Here is a 12266-nt window from a genome sequence, read left to right as displayed (position 1 = left end):
CATCAGAGTTCTTAAGAACATGTCACAATGTCTGGTGCCTTCAAAACACTCAAACCCTCAGCTCCTCCAGTCACATCACTGTTTAGTGTCATGTTCGGTGCTGTGACAGTTACCTCTGGGTCTGCTGCTCTACATCTGTCCAACCAATGTCCTCCCACTGCACTTTGTTTACATTTTGCTCTTCAAAAATACACACACACACACACACACACACACACACACACACACACACACACACTTCCTTACACTTCTTCATTGCTCATAAATTTCACGATTATTTCAATATGTTACACTGAGGTGAACACCTGACCGCCATTAGCCATTTCATGCAAGATGTGGCAGATACATTCCATCAAATTTAATGAGAGTCATAAAACCAAGAGGCCTGTCGGGAACATCTAGATCACTGAAGAGGGTGCTGAGCACTTTGGAAGGACACACACACACACACACACACACACACACACACACACACACACACACACAGTTAGGAAACGAAGGAAGGACGAAGCTGAAGACCGACGGTGTGCAGGGAGAAGCTTGATTGGCTCTATAATGAAACACATGATTTATTATTTTATCTCGCAGTCTCAATGAACTATTTGTTATTTATCTGGTGTTTATGTAGAGTGCATCTTCACCCTTAGTGAATCCGTCTTCTGCTGAGAGTGAATCAACTTAAGTGTTAGTGGAGAAACGCCTGCACAAATCAGCCTTTAGCCTCTTACCAATTCATCTACTGTGTCTTTAATGCTCTTCTACAGACGAGAAAATAGGAGGAAATTTGAACAAATACCAGTAAATGGATCACAAAAGGTGTAAACGACCGAAACATAGAACTTTATTGCTCCATGACTTGCAGGAAGTGATTTTTACAAACAATAATATATCCCCCGGCGCTACGCCATTAAGTCTTATTAAGTTTTTTTTTTCATTACAGACAAGTAAATACAATTGAATTGAGTGAATCATGTTGCAAAGGAAGGAATTCAAGACCTTTGATACTATTAAAAATAAAAATAAACTATCAAACACACACTCGTAGTGTGTCAAATCCATTATCCCATTTGTTGGGTTTCTGCCACACAACATGGATTCTTACTCACTGTTACCATAGCAACAAAGTGCTTGGGAGGTTTGAACTGAAACACAGATTATGCAGATAGAAATGAACGGTTCAAACATCCCATTCAAATAAGACTTAACTCTCAATGTAAAGAAAAAAACCTTTACCAATGACAAACTTCACTGGTTCTCATGATTCCTGCATCCTTGTTCTCTGTGTAGTTTGATTATGAGCACAATGTGAGAGAAACATATAAAATATATATAAGCCCACATAAAACAAACTCCTCAGCCACTGTCACCTCTTCTCTTTATCTATAAAACACCTGTTTGGCATCCAGGACGTTATTTGAGCTGCGGGAAGCCACTCGTACATTTACTATCAAGGACAAATGGCAAGCTAATTAATGCCTACGTTGTTTAGTAATTTTCTTGGTTTAAAGCCGTTGTATGTGGTTCACTGATATCAGTAAAGCTATTCTCCTCCTTCTGTGAGATATCTCACAATACTCAGAGAGCCTCTGTGGCTCTGCGCGTTGGGATCAAATGTCAGAGTTACTTACAAAAAGTGGAATTGTCTATTGTTTGCATATTTATAACCCACAGTCATTATCACTCATATCAGGTTTAACAGCCGCCACGGGGAAGACAGAATCAAGTAAAAATTACAAATTATAAATAAGCCCAAAGCAACTAGATGGAATAACTTATATGTAATGTTTTTCCTAAGGGGCCGGTTTACATATACCGCTCCTCTCTTTGTCCAATCTCTCTCCACCAGACGGGCTTTTTGAATCATCTCAGGGGTCATTTACGTGGAAAAGATGTGTGTTTTATGCGCACCAATCGTATCAATGGCAGAACGAACAGTTCTGATCAGAAACCCATTCATGTGGATATCACATTTTCAGTGAACAAACAGCGTTTCTCTATTATTTATACACATATATTATTCAGTGGGTGATCAATAGCCTGCGGCTTTAAACCTGGTGACTCACACAAACGCCAAAGTGGGACCAACAACAACCTTCAGTGTGTATTTCTTAAACATGAAGGCTGTTTAAAGTGTAAAGGGTTTGATGTAATACCTTCCAAATATCGGTACAAAACATAATGTTGTGTTGGAACATTTGTTGAACCCCCCCAGATGAACAGTCAGAGAACAATGGCCTGAAAACAGAAGGAAAATGATGATGTAAAGGGAAGCTAAACTCGTTGTGAAGATATTACAACATGCATACGATGATGAATCCTCTTTCAGTGTTAACACCATAATGAATACATTGCAACATGTCCTTTAGATGAGAGCATTGATATTACATTATATTGACAGTGATATTTTCAGCTAGAAGGAAAATGAGCTCTTTTACCAAAATGCATGCAATGCAAATACCGCAGCCATGACTCGGCAGTTTTGCATAAGATATTTCATTACTTGGTTCAGGTTGAAAAATGTCACAATTACATCGATACGGAAACAAGAGTAAGACAGACAACACTGGAAGGAGTCCGTTTCACCTCTAATGAATATCAGCCCCAACATCTGCTTGAATGTGCAGCTGCTGTGACGTCATCACTGAGGGAGAAAAACCTATTCGGCTTCGACAAAAGTAAAAAAGTAAAATCTGACGGGATCAACTGTAAGAGTGTTTTGTGTCAGTGTGTTGAATCCATAGAAGTGGTATTAGCATCCTGCCATGTGACACTGCTTTTGATAACAAGTCATTTTATTGCTCATTCAGTGCTACAAAGGAAATAACAAAACCCTCATAGCTGATGAAATATCTAAGAGCCACCTTAGTCAACACATTTTGCAGAATGAAAAGAGGAATAACTGGAGATGTTCATCACATTCATCTTTTTGGAGATACTAAGTTATTCAGATCTTATTTCCATAACACAGGGGTGAGTTTGGGCTTCTTTTCCAGCCTCTTTGCAGTTAAAACAAGAAGATCAAACAGGTCTTCTGCATCTCCCAGCAGCATTATTCTGACCTTCTGACTTCTTTTCGAGCCGCCATCATTAAATCAAAATCTGGTTTTGAAAAATAATTTTAAAACATTTTTATACCAAATATCTGCAAAAGTAACATTTTACAGTGTCTCGTAGAAGACAAAATTAAACAAAATTTGTAAATGCAGCCCTCAGCTTTTTCCCTGTCCCCTGTCTCCTGTCCTCTGTCCCCTCTCCTCTGTCCTCTGTCCCCTGTCCCCTGTCTCCTGTCCCCTGTCCTCTGTCCCCTGTCTCCTGTCCCCTGTCCTCTGTCCCCTGTCCCCTCTCCTCTGTCCTCTGTCCCCTGTCTCCTGTCCCCTGTCCCCTCTCCTCTGTCCTCTGTCCCCTGTCCCCTGTCCTCTGTCCCCTCTCCTCTGTCCCCTGTCCCCTCTCCTCTGTCCTCTGTCCCCTGTCCTCTGTCCTCTGTCCCCTGTCCCATGTCCTCTGTCCCCTCTCCTCTGTCCCCTGTCCCCTCTCCTCTGTCCCCTCTCCTCTGTCCCCTCTCCTCTGTCCCCTGTCCCCTCTCCTCTGTCCCCTCTCCTCTGTCCCCTGTCCCCTCTCCTCTGTCCTCTGTCCCCTGTCCCCTGTCTCCTGTCCCCTGTCCTCTGTCCCCTGTCTCCTGTCTCCTGTCCCCTGTCCCCTGTCCTTGTCCTGCCAAGTGCTATAAACAGCTCAGCTTTATGAATAAATGAAAGTAAGAAAGAAGAGTAAATGAAATACTTTAATGAAAGTTTACCTATTCAAGAAGGCCATTTGTGTCATAAATAATACAAATCCAATGTGATCAGAGAAAGGTAGTCGTCTGACGTTGGCTTTTTATCAGCAAAAATACTCTTTTGTTTTTATTCAACATAAAAAGCATCAACGATATGTGAGACTGTGAAACCTCGTTGTCGAAGCCCATTGAAGAATCTTCCATCTCCTGCACGGCAACACGTGGTCAAAGAAACGAGAGAGATGACGTGTCGGGGATGCATGTGTGCGTGTGTGCATGTGTGCGTGTGTGCGTGCATGCGTGTGTGCGTGTGTGCGTGTGTGCGTGTGTGCGTGTGTGCGTGTGTGCGTGTGTGCGTGTGTGCGTGTGTGGGTGTGTGCATGTGTGCGTGGGTGCGTGCATGCGTGTGTGCGTGTGTGCGTGTGTGCGTGTGTGCGTGTGTGGGTGTGTGCGTGTCGCAGAGTGTGATTCATCCTTTGTGCCATGCCTCCTTCCCGTGTATTTTATCCTCATACCGATGACAAAACAAATACAATAAAACTGCAATTTGCCACGGCTTTTATTTGTTGTACTGAACATCCATCATTGGGATAATTGTGAATATGACCATGGAATAATATAAACAGTTGTCTAAAATGACACAAATTCATTGTGACAGACTATTTTCCCATCATTACAAGAATGGATCAAGCGACATGTTGTCAATGGTCTCATTGAGATCCACGTGTGTGTGTGTCAAGGCGTGTGGCTCAGCTAATGATTAAAACTACATTTGATTACACAGGATGTCAAATTAAATCTGCCCTTTAATCAAGTCGTGCTTCTCATGTAATGAGCATGATTTTGGTAGATCTCCACGCCTCCTACATGTAGCCTCCCTACAAACCACTACAAGGACATCCACACAGAGCTTACACCCCCGCACACGGAGGGTGGAATTTCTGTGAAACGTTCCCTCAGTTTGACTTTAGATGCGTCGGTAGGGCCCTCGGACTGAGAAACGAATGGTACAGAGAGCGAGGGGACGAGGACGAGGACGAGGGACGGCCTCAATGCTGCAGCGGCAAACAAATGCATGCATGCTGTTTATTTCTTCAATGAAATCATGACGATTTGGCTTAATTTGCAGTGTGAAGCCTCCAGACTCCTGTTCTCTTAAAATGACCAGCGAGCCTCATTCTGTCAATAAATGAAAATGTCTGTGACACATTGGCATCCAGGGCTTACTATTAGAAGTGCAAGCTTGTGTGATTTTAAACAAACAAATGGATAAAATAATAATTTGTTAGCACATCAAAAACTACAACTCACAATGAAACACACTTGTGTCATTTTAACTTAATTTCAGACTCACACTATCTTTTTAAAAGGGTGTCAAGGCTTAAAATGAGGCCCAATTAAGGGCGCTTTCATTCACCTCTTTTGAGTCATCATGTCTCGCACTGCCACGATTGGAGTCACCTACTTTGATCTTCACCACGTCACGGAGACGACGTCCATATTTCATAAAGTCAAGGGTGGTTTGTCGTATGTGACCAGCTCCCTCGTACCAAAGACTCACCGTTTAAACTGCGATGGTTTAGGGCTCATGGGAGATGATCAAGGGACAATTGCAGGATAATTGACTGTCATTATTCAACACAGGGTCGCACACTAAAATGATAATGATCAGGGTACTAATCCGGATAATAATAGATCCATTGTTAGTTTTAAGAAAGAATTGGTATGTCTGGAAGTGAGCCGTGCAACAGCAGTTGCCAGGCAACCAGTGGAGAGTCTCAAAACTGAAAGGACAATACTTGGATGCACAAGTGTGCACTTCCTTCATTTTACACATTGTCTCCACCTCCAAAACCCAGCTTTTTTTCACTTTTAGTCTCTGCTGTTTCCTGCCGTCTCAAATAAAAGCGAGTAAGGGTCAGAGGGCCCAGCAGCTCTGATGCCTTCGAATGGTCTCTGTGGGAATCTCAGCTCAGCCTGGTACTTTTTGAAATTCAACCCGTCTAAATATGGCTTTGCATTTCAAAGTATGGAAGGCACATATCGACATGCAGAGCAACGTGTCACGGTGACACGCACAAACACACTGAGGCATGAAGTAGTGTACTGGAGCTTTGCAGAGTTTCAGTGCTTACATTAACCGAGCTAACCTCTGAATCCTGCATGCCTATAACCAGCCCTGATCCCTAACACCGGCCAACAATCACATGCTGCTGCTAGAAACCATGCACACACACACACACACTGTATACAGCATAATGGGATGATTTAGGAGCTGGGGGACCGCTGAGATGTCAAAACGTTTATTCATTAATAAACTTAGAACAAACACTGCAGAGTCTCTTCGGACGAATTTGTCCCAAAATGTGCTACTGTTTATACAGGCTGCAGCGTGAGAGGGGAGATAAGAGCGGCGATTTAACATGGCGAAGCCCTCAAGGGACACAAAGACCAGTCATTTAGTCAAATGTGTACGTAATGAGAAGAGCTGGCTGTTTGGACAGTTTGAATCAGGCAAAACAAGCTAGTTTTTTAAGAATAGTCAATGTGTTCGTCCCAGCTTCACTGCACCTGAACAAAAATGACACTTGAGAGGTAAACTGGAAAATCTATTCAGGATCCTGACTAAATCTTTTGTCTGGGTCCAAAACCCATGGATGCCACTCAAATAGAGCAACAATATATTTAATTAGAATCTCTTGTTCTAGACTTGCATTTAATCTCTAACCCAAACGAAAAGATGCTTTTTCAGACTCCAGAGGGTGGAAACCCTGGTTTCACAGTCTGAATGGGCCTCCACTCACCCAAATAACAGATTTTGTGTGTAAAATCGGTGGATTACTGCTCAATAACTACTTTGATAAAAGAAGACATGTGGTTGTGATGATGTCATTGGCATTTCAAGACACTGTAAGATGATTGTCCTTTGTTGACCAACCAGACTGAATGGAGAAGCAGGTGCTGTGCTTAGTTCATCCAAGCTTCTCATATACATTTGAGATAATGTGTTTACTTTTAGACCCAAATAGAATTACTGCTGCATGGGCGCATTGGCCTCTTCAATTGAATTGGGGTTGAAGACCGAAGCAGGATATAGTCCATGATGTGTGTTAATTGATGACTGATAGTAGTTGAGGATTTGCCAAAAAATATCTGTGGGTTTTTCTTTGTATCTCAGCCCTGAAATAAGACAGAAATGATTTGTCTTTAGGAGAAAGGTTCCTTTTTGCAGGAGTCCAAAAAGCAGGTTTGCACTTCCTGTTACTCGTCTTTTGGATACCTGACTACGTTACCTGACTCGCTTTTTACCTCTGACTGCATTCACTTTTTGTTAATTCAGTTTTCCATTTGAGAAAAATCGAGTGGCTTTTTGTCGAGAGAAATTTTAAATATTTGTTTAAATATGAACGTCATGTGAAGGCAGTCCTTTAATAAGTGTCTATATATTATATTTTACAGATTTCTCATGACCGTATGACAATTTGCATTGATTTCAATAAAAAAAACAACACAAGTGCTTTAAGTGACTACAATGATGTTCTCTCATCCACCTTAGATTGTTCTGCACGTGGGAAAACTATTTCAGATGCTTTTCTGATGAGTAATTACACTCATTTTATTAGCCATAATTTATAAATGATCAAAATAACTGATTTTCACAGTGGGGCCTCACAAGAGTTAATCACAAAAATGATGACACATGGCCACAGCAACAGATTTTCCTTCGACCTCATTATGTTTACAATGGAGGTGAAGGAGAAGGCGTCAGGGATTGACCCTACGGGGTCATTGCTGGACTCCAAGGCTGAACACAAACAAGCTCAAGCGTACTTCATACTGGCAAATCAGTGGTATTATCAATCAATGTCTGCTGTGTTTTTGGGTTCTGATCTCTTCACTCTCACTAATTAAACTCCACAGGACATGTGTGCGAGATGAAGAGAGAAGTGCAGCTCATCTGAGGAGACAAGGGTATTCAAGACACAGTCTATGGTTGGTTTGACTCAGGGTCAAGTAGAAATCATCTCACTGGAAAGAGGTGCCTTTTTCTGGCAGAGCAGCTGACAGGTCGTTAGCAGCTATGGAGGTCCGGGCCAAGTGGGGAATCAATCCCCCCCCATCTCTGCGCCCTTCTATTGCTGCTGCATATAAGAAGGCCTTAATGAGGCGTCACCATCGCTCTGTATCAGGCTTTGCTTCTACATCTGTCAAAGGGTTTGGTCTTGTTCAACACCTACTACACTAATCTGAAACCATTGCTATATATTTTATCATTTAAACAGAGCTCAAACTGCATTGTGTTTACTTCAGATCAAGCTGTAAAATTCCATAATTGATTTGAATGAAATCAGCTCTTTTTATTTTGACATCTTTACGTCCCCTGGCAGATTATTCCTCTTTAGCCAGCATCAGGTACATTTTTAATCAAATCCTGCTTTGTATTTTGTGCTTTTTAGCAAAAGTTAGCATGCTACCACGCTGAGCTAATGTGGCGAGCAGGTAACGCATCACACGACATCAACACATCTGCATCTTTGTTGTGTTATTGCATTTCATCTTTGCACGTTAGCATGTTGACTTTGCTTTTAAACCCTCTCATTTCTAAGCAATTGTGGATTATTATAAGGAACCTGACCACCCGGTTAATAAATTAACTATTAATAAAATGCATTTAGTGTACACCAGAATACAGCCATGATTCTGGAACTATGTCATCAATAAAGAAATGAGAAGATTGTAAAACCGCTGTAATTTTGAAACTATTCAATAGAATAATACCCAGCTATTGTACAGCTCTGATTGTATTCAATCTAATGTAACCAATCGAAATGCATGCATGTAATACCACAACTGATATTGACTGAGAGACATTCAAAATCCCAGGGGGCGTGGTCACCGACTGCCACACCTTTCCTGATCTGTATAAATACCTGTAGCGTTCGCTGGTAGAAGCAGGTGACGGCCACTACGAGGTGAAGGACGCCCTGAGGCCTGTTGATGCAGAGACCAGCGGCTCCTCAGCTGAGATGTTCCTTTCTGAAAAACAACCCAATCAGGAACCAGCACCAGCACCCAGCAGGAGCCTGATGGTTAGGGCCCCCTGCTGTGCCCTCTGATCCACAGACCCCCCCTTTACCTCGAACCACTGTGGCCTCGCATGCTCACCTGTTGACTCACAGTCTAGATGTTCAGTCCAGGGAAAGATGAGCTAACTAACTGCCAAAAAAGAATAAAATATAAAAAAGTTGTACCCTACACATACTTTCCAGCACACATTGAAGTTGATTTGAAATTTCACAGGATGGAGGCTCACATTTGTCGGGTGATTAAGGTTAGAGCAACATAAAGTTGCAGCATAATAACCTGATATATTGGGTGCAGGTACCTCTGTGCATGAAGGGAAGGAACAAAGTGCTACATTTTGATTATAATCGTGGATCAAATGGCTCAACTTTCTTACTGTTAAGTGCAGCCACAGAAACACAGGCGTGAACGGTGTTGTTTCCGCTTGTGTTGGTCGGTTAAACCTCAGCCAGCCTTTGCCTGTTGTTGGGCTGAAGTACTTTCTACAATAGACCTGTCTCAGCTGACTGATGTCTGCAGCGTGCTACTCCTTCGTCACGTCATTGTCCCGAGGTGTTTTTGTCCTGATCCCAAAATAAACATCTCCTGCTTCGTGTGGCGAATGTATGAAAAACTGTTAAAGCTCACAGGAAGCCAGGATAAGACAGAGTACACACACACACACACACACACACACACACACACACACACACACACACACACACACACACACACACACACACACACACACACACACACACACACACACACACACGATGATGAAGCTGGAAATCTCGAACCAAATCCACATCACAGAAGGTCAGGCTTTGGCTTTTAAATAATTATCCAGGGAATATTAAATGGTATATTTAATAATTCATTATATTGGTGGCCTTTGCTTTGAAGACGTTCCACAGTGGTGTGGATCTGAGCGAGCTCCTTTCGATCTAAACCTTCACCCTCCACATTCACACCACAGACTCAAAGCCCATCCTGGATGGACTAGAACTCAAATACACAACACTACAGTTCATCTTTACTGGTAAGGACTTAATTAACATCCATTTAGATGTTCTTCTGTCCTACTATTCTTATCACAATATCACTGACTCCTCAGATGGTCCTGAGGGGGAGTGTAATGGCAAAAATATATGCAACTCTTCTAAATGCTTCATCTGTATAACCAGTATAACCAGGGGGGGGGAAGGAGGTTCATGGCAGTCTGCAGCGCACGTAGCTGCTGTGACTTTTCTTCTCTTGCAAGGAAATAAACGGAGAAAGACATAATTAACTCTGAGCCTTAATTCTTATTGAACGATAGTCTGTGCAAAACTTGCACCACAATTAGGTGTCAGAAGTGGGATTGTTTGATGTTCTGTTTGGACTCTGTGGACGTCGGGAAATCAAAAGAGATTCTGCCCCAAACCTCATCAGATCCAGTGGTGTCACACTGGGTGCTGGTGCAGGCGGAAGGAGGCAGGACTCAGAGGCAGGACTCAGAGGCAGGACTCTCCCAAAGGTGCTCTTTATTCAGAACAAAAGCCAAAGGACGTGCACCAACGACGAGAAACATGGACAATGACGCGACAAGGGACAACAGGCTCACAGGGCTTAAATCCACGGGGGAGGTGCAGGTGATTGGACACAGGTGGAAACAATCAGGCAATCACAAGACACGGCAGGAAGTGAAGTTACCCAGAGACACAAGAGACATGAAACTACAAAATAAAACAGGAAGCAGAACCAAACCGTGACAAGTGGGGTCCTGATCGGCTTCAACACGATCAAACCAAGGAAGATTTTCACTCAAATCGGGTAAGAAGTTGATATTCTGATTTCGGGATGCTCTGAATTGTAATTACAAAGACGAGTATTTGTATGTTTAAATGACCCCGTGATTACATAATAGGTTGTGAAAGGAGTAGTTAAAATAATATGTCAATGGGAGAAACATTCCTTTCCTTGTTGTATCCACTCAGCTTTCAGTTACGTAATCAAACATAAGAATGAGGTTTTCGCTCAAATTGAATCATGTTGCTGCGCCTGTAAGAATCGATACGAAACCTTGGTGCCCTAAAAGCAGTCAAGGGACATTTAAGGCAAATTACAGATTCTTTTTCATTTTTGAATGAAATAAACTCGAAGAAGTCAGCGGAGCCTGATGTCTCTCACAAAGCTGACGTTAGAGAAGCTGAACACAACTAAGGAAAAAATGCTGCTGATTTTTGGTTCATCATCATTTTTTCATGTCAAATACTAATCCACTTCTAAATGGTAGTGTTTATCCTAGAAATGTATTGTCTAGAAGCTGTCGAACCCTTTTGAATGGTTTGTGTCATGTTTATTCACATGAACCACAAACAAATAAACAGTAAACAACACATCCCTCGCCTCCAATACAATGTGTACATCATAGCAAAATTAACTTTTACCAATATTTCCAGAGAACAGCGCTCTCTCTCCCACATCAGCTGATTATCTGTTTAGAACCTTGATAAAAAAGTTCATTGTGAATAACTGAATCCCAGGTTTCTGCCCCGTCTCCAAAATGACTGACCAGCATTTGCCAATTTTCTTAATCAATGATTATAAAGAGGGTTCTGTGTGGCACATTTGCAATAAATAATCCAGTGGCTTCTCAGTGGTGCTCTTTTCAACAAAACAAAACACATCCACTCAATACATCAAGAAACCAAAACCTGTTCAGGCACATAATAGTACTTCTTCTTCTTCTTCTTCTTCTTCTTCTTCTTCTTCTTCTTCTTCTTCTTCTTCTTCTTCTTCTTCTTGTTGTGCCTCGCCTGCAGGAGGCTGTGTGATTGGAGCAGGATGATGATTGTTGACCTGCAGCTACATTAGTTTGTAAATCTACAGAAATGGACACATTTTCATCCAATTGGTTAAATAGGTGTGGAGTGAGAAGTTTTAACATTGGATAAATGTAAGTGGTGTTGACATATTTTTATTTACAGATATACACTTAAATGCTGTTTGTTCGGTTGTTCACAAACTTCAGGCGACGCCGTGCAAAGAAGCCGAAGGGAATTACTGATAAAAAGGGAAGGAATGTGCATGAAATAGTGGATTTGATGTAAAATCATAGTATATTATTATTTCCTTGTTTGGCTTTGTCCATTTAAAAGCAGAATAGTAAACACGTTAGAGTCTATGAGGAGGAGAGCATCTTCTACCTCAGCATCCACAGTGTGAGGGAACACTGCCTCATCCTGACAAACAAGTCCCTCATGGTCCACATTCACTTTCATATATGCAAGAAGAAAAATAAATAAAATTGACACTTTTGAGAGTTTTCATTTTTTGGGAATGCACCACAAAGCATCCACTGCTGCAGACAACACAACACGAGCTCGACTACTAGAACCATCAGGAAAGGTGTGTCTTTTTATCTTTGCATCTCAAAAGTGTCGAT

This window comes from Pungitius pungitius, chromosome 9, assembly GCF_949316345.1.
Source record: "Pungitius pungitius chromosome 9, fPunPun2.1, whole genome shotgun sequence".
Taxonomy (NCBI): domain Eukaryota; kingdom Metazoa; phylum Chordata; class Actinopteri; order Perciformes; family Gasterosteidae; genus Pungitius; species Pungitius pungitius.
This window is presented reverse-complemented; position numbering follows the sequence as displayed.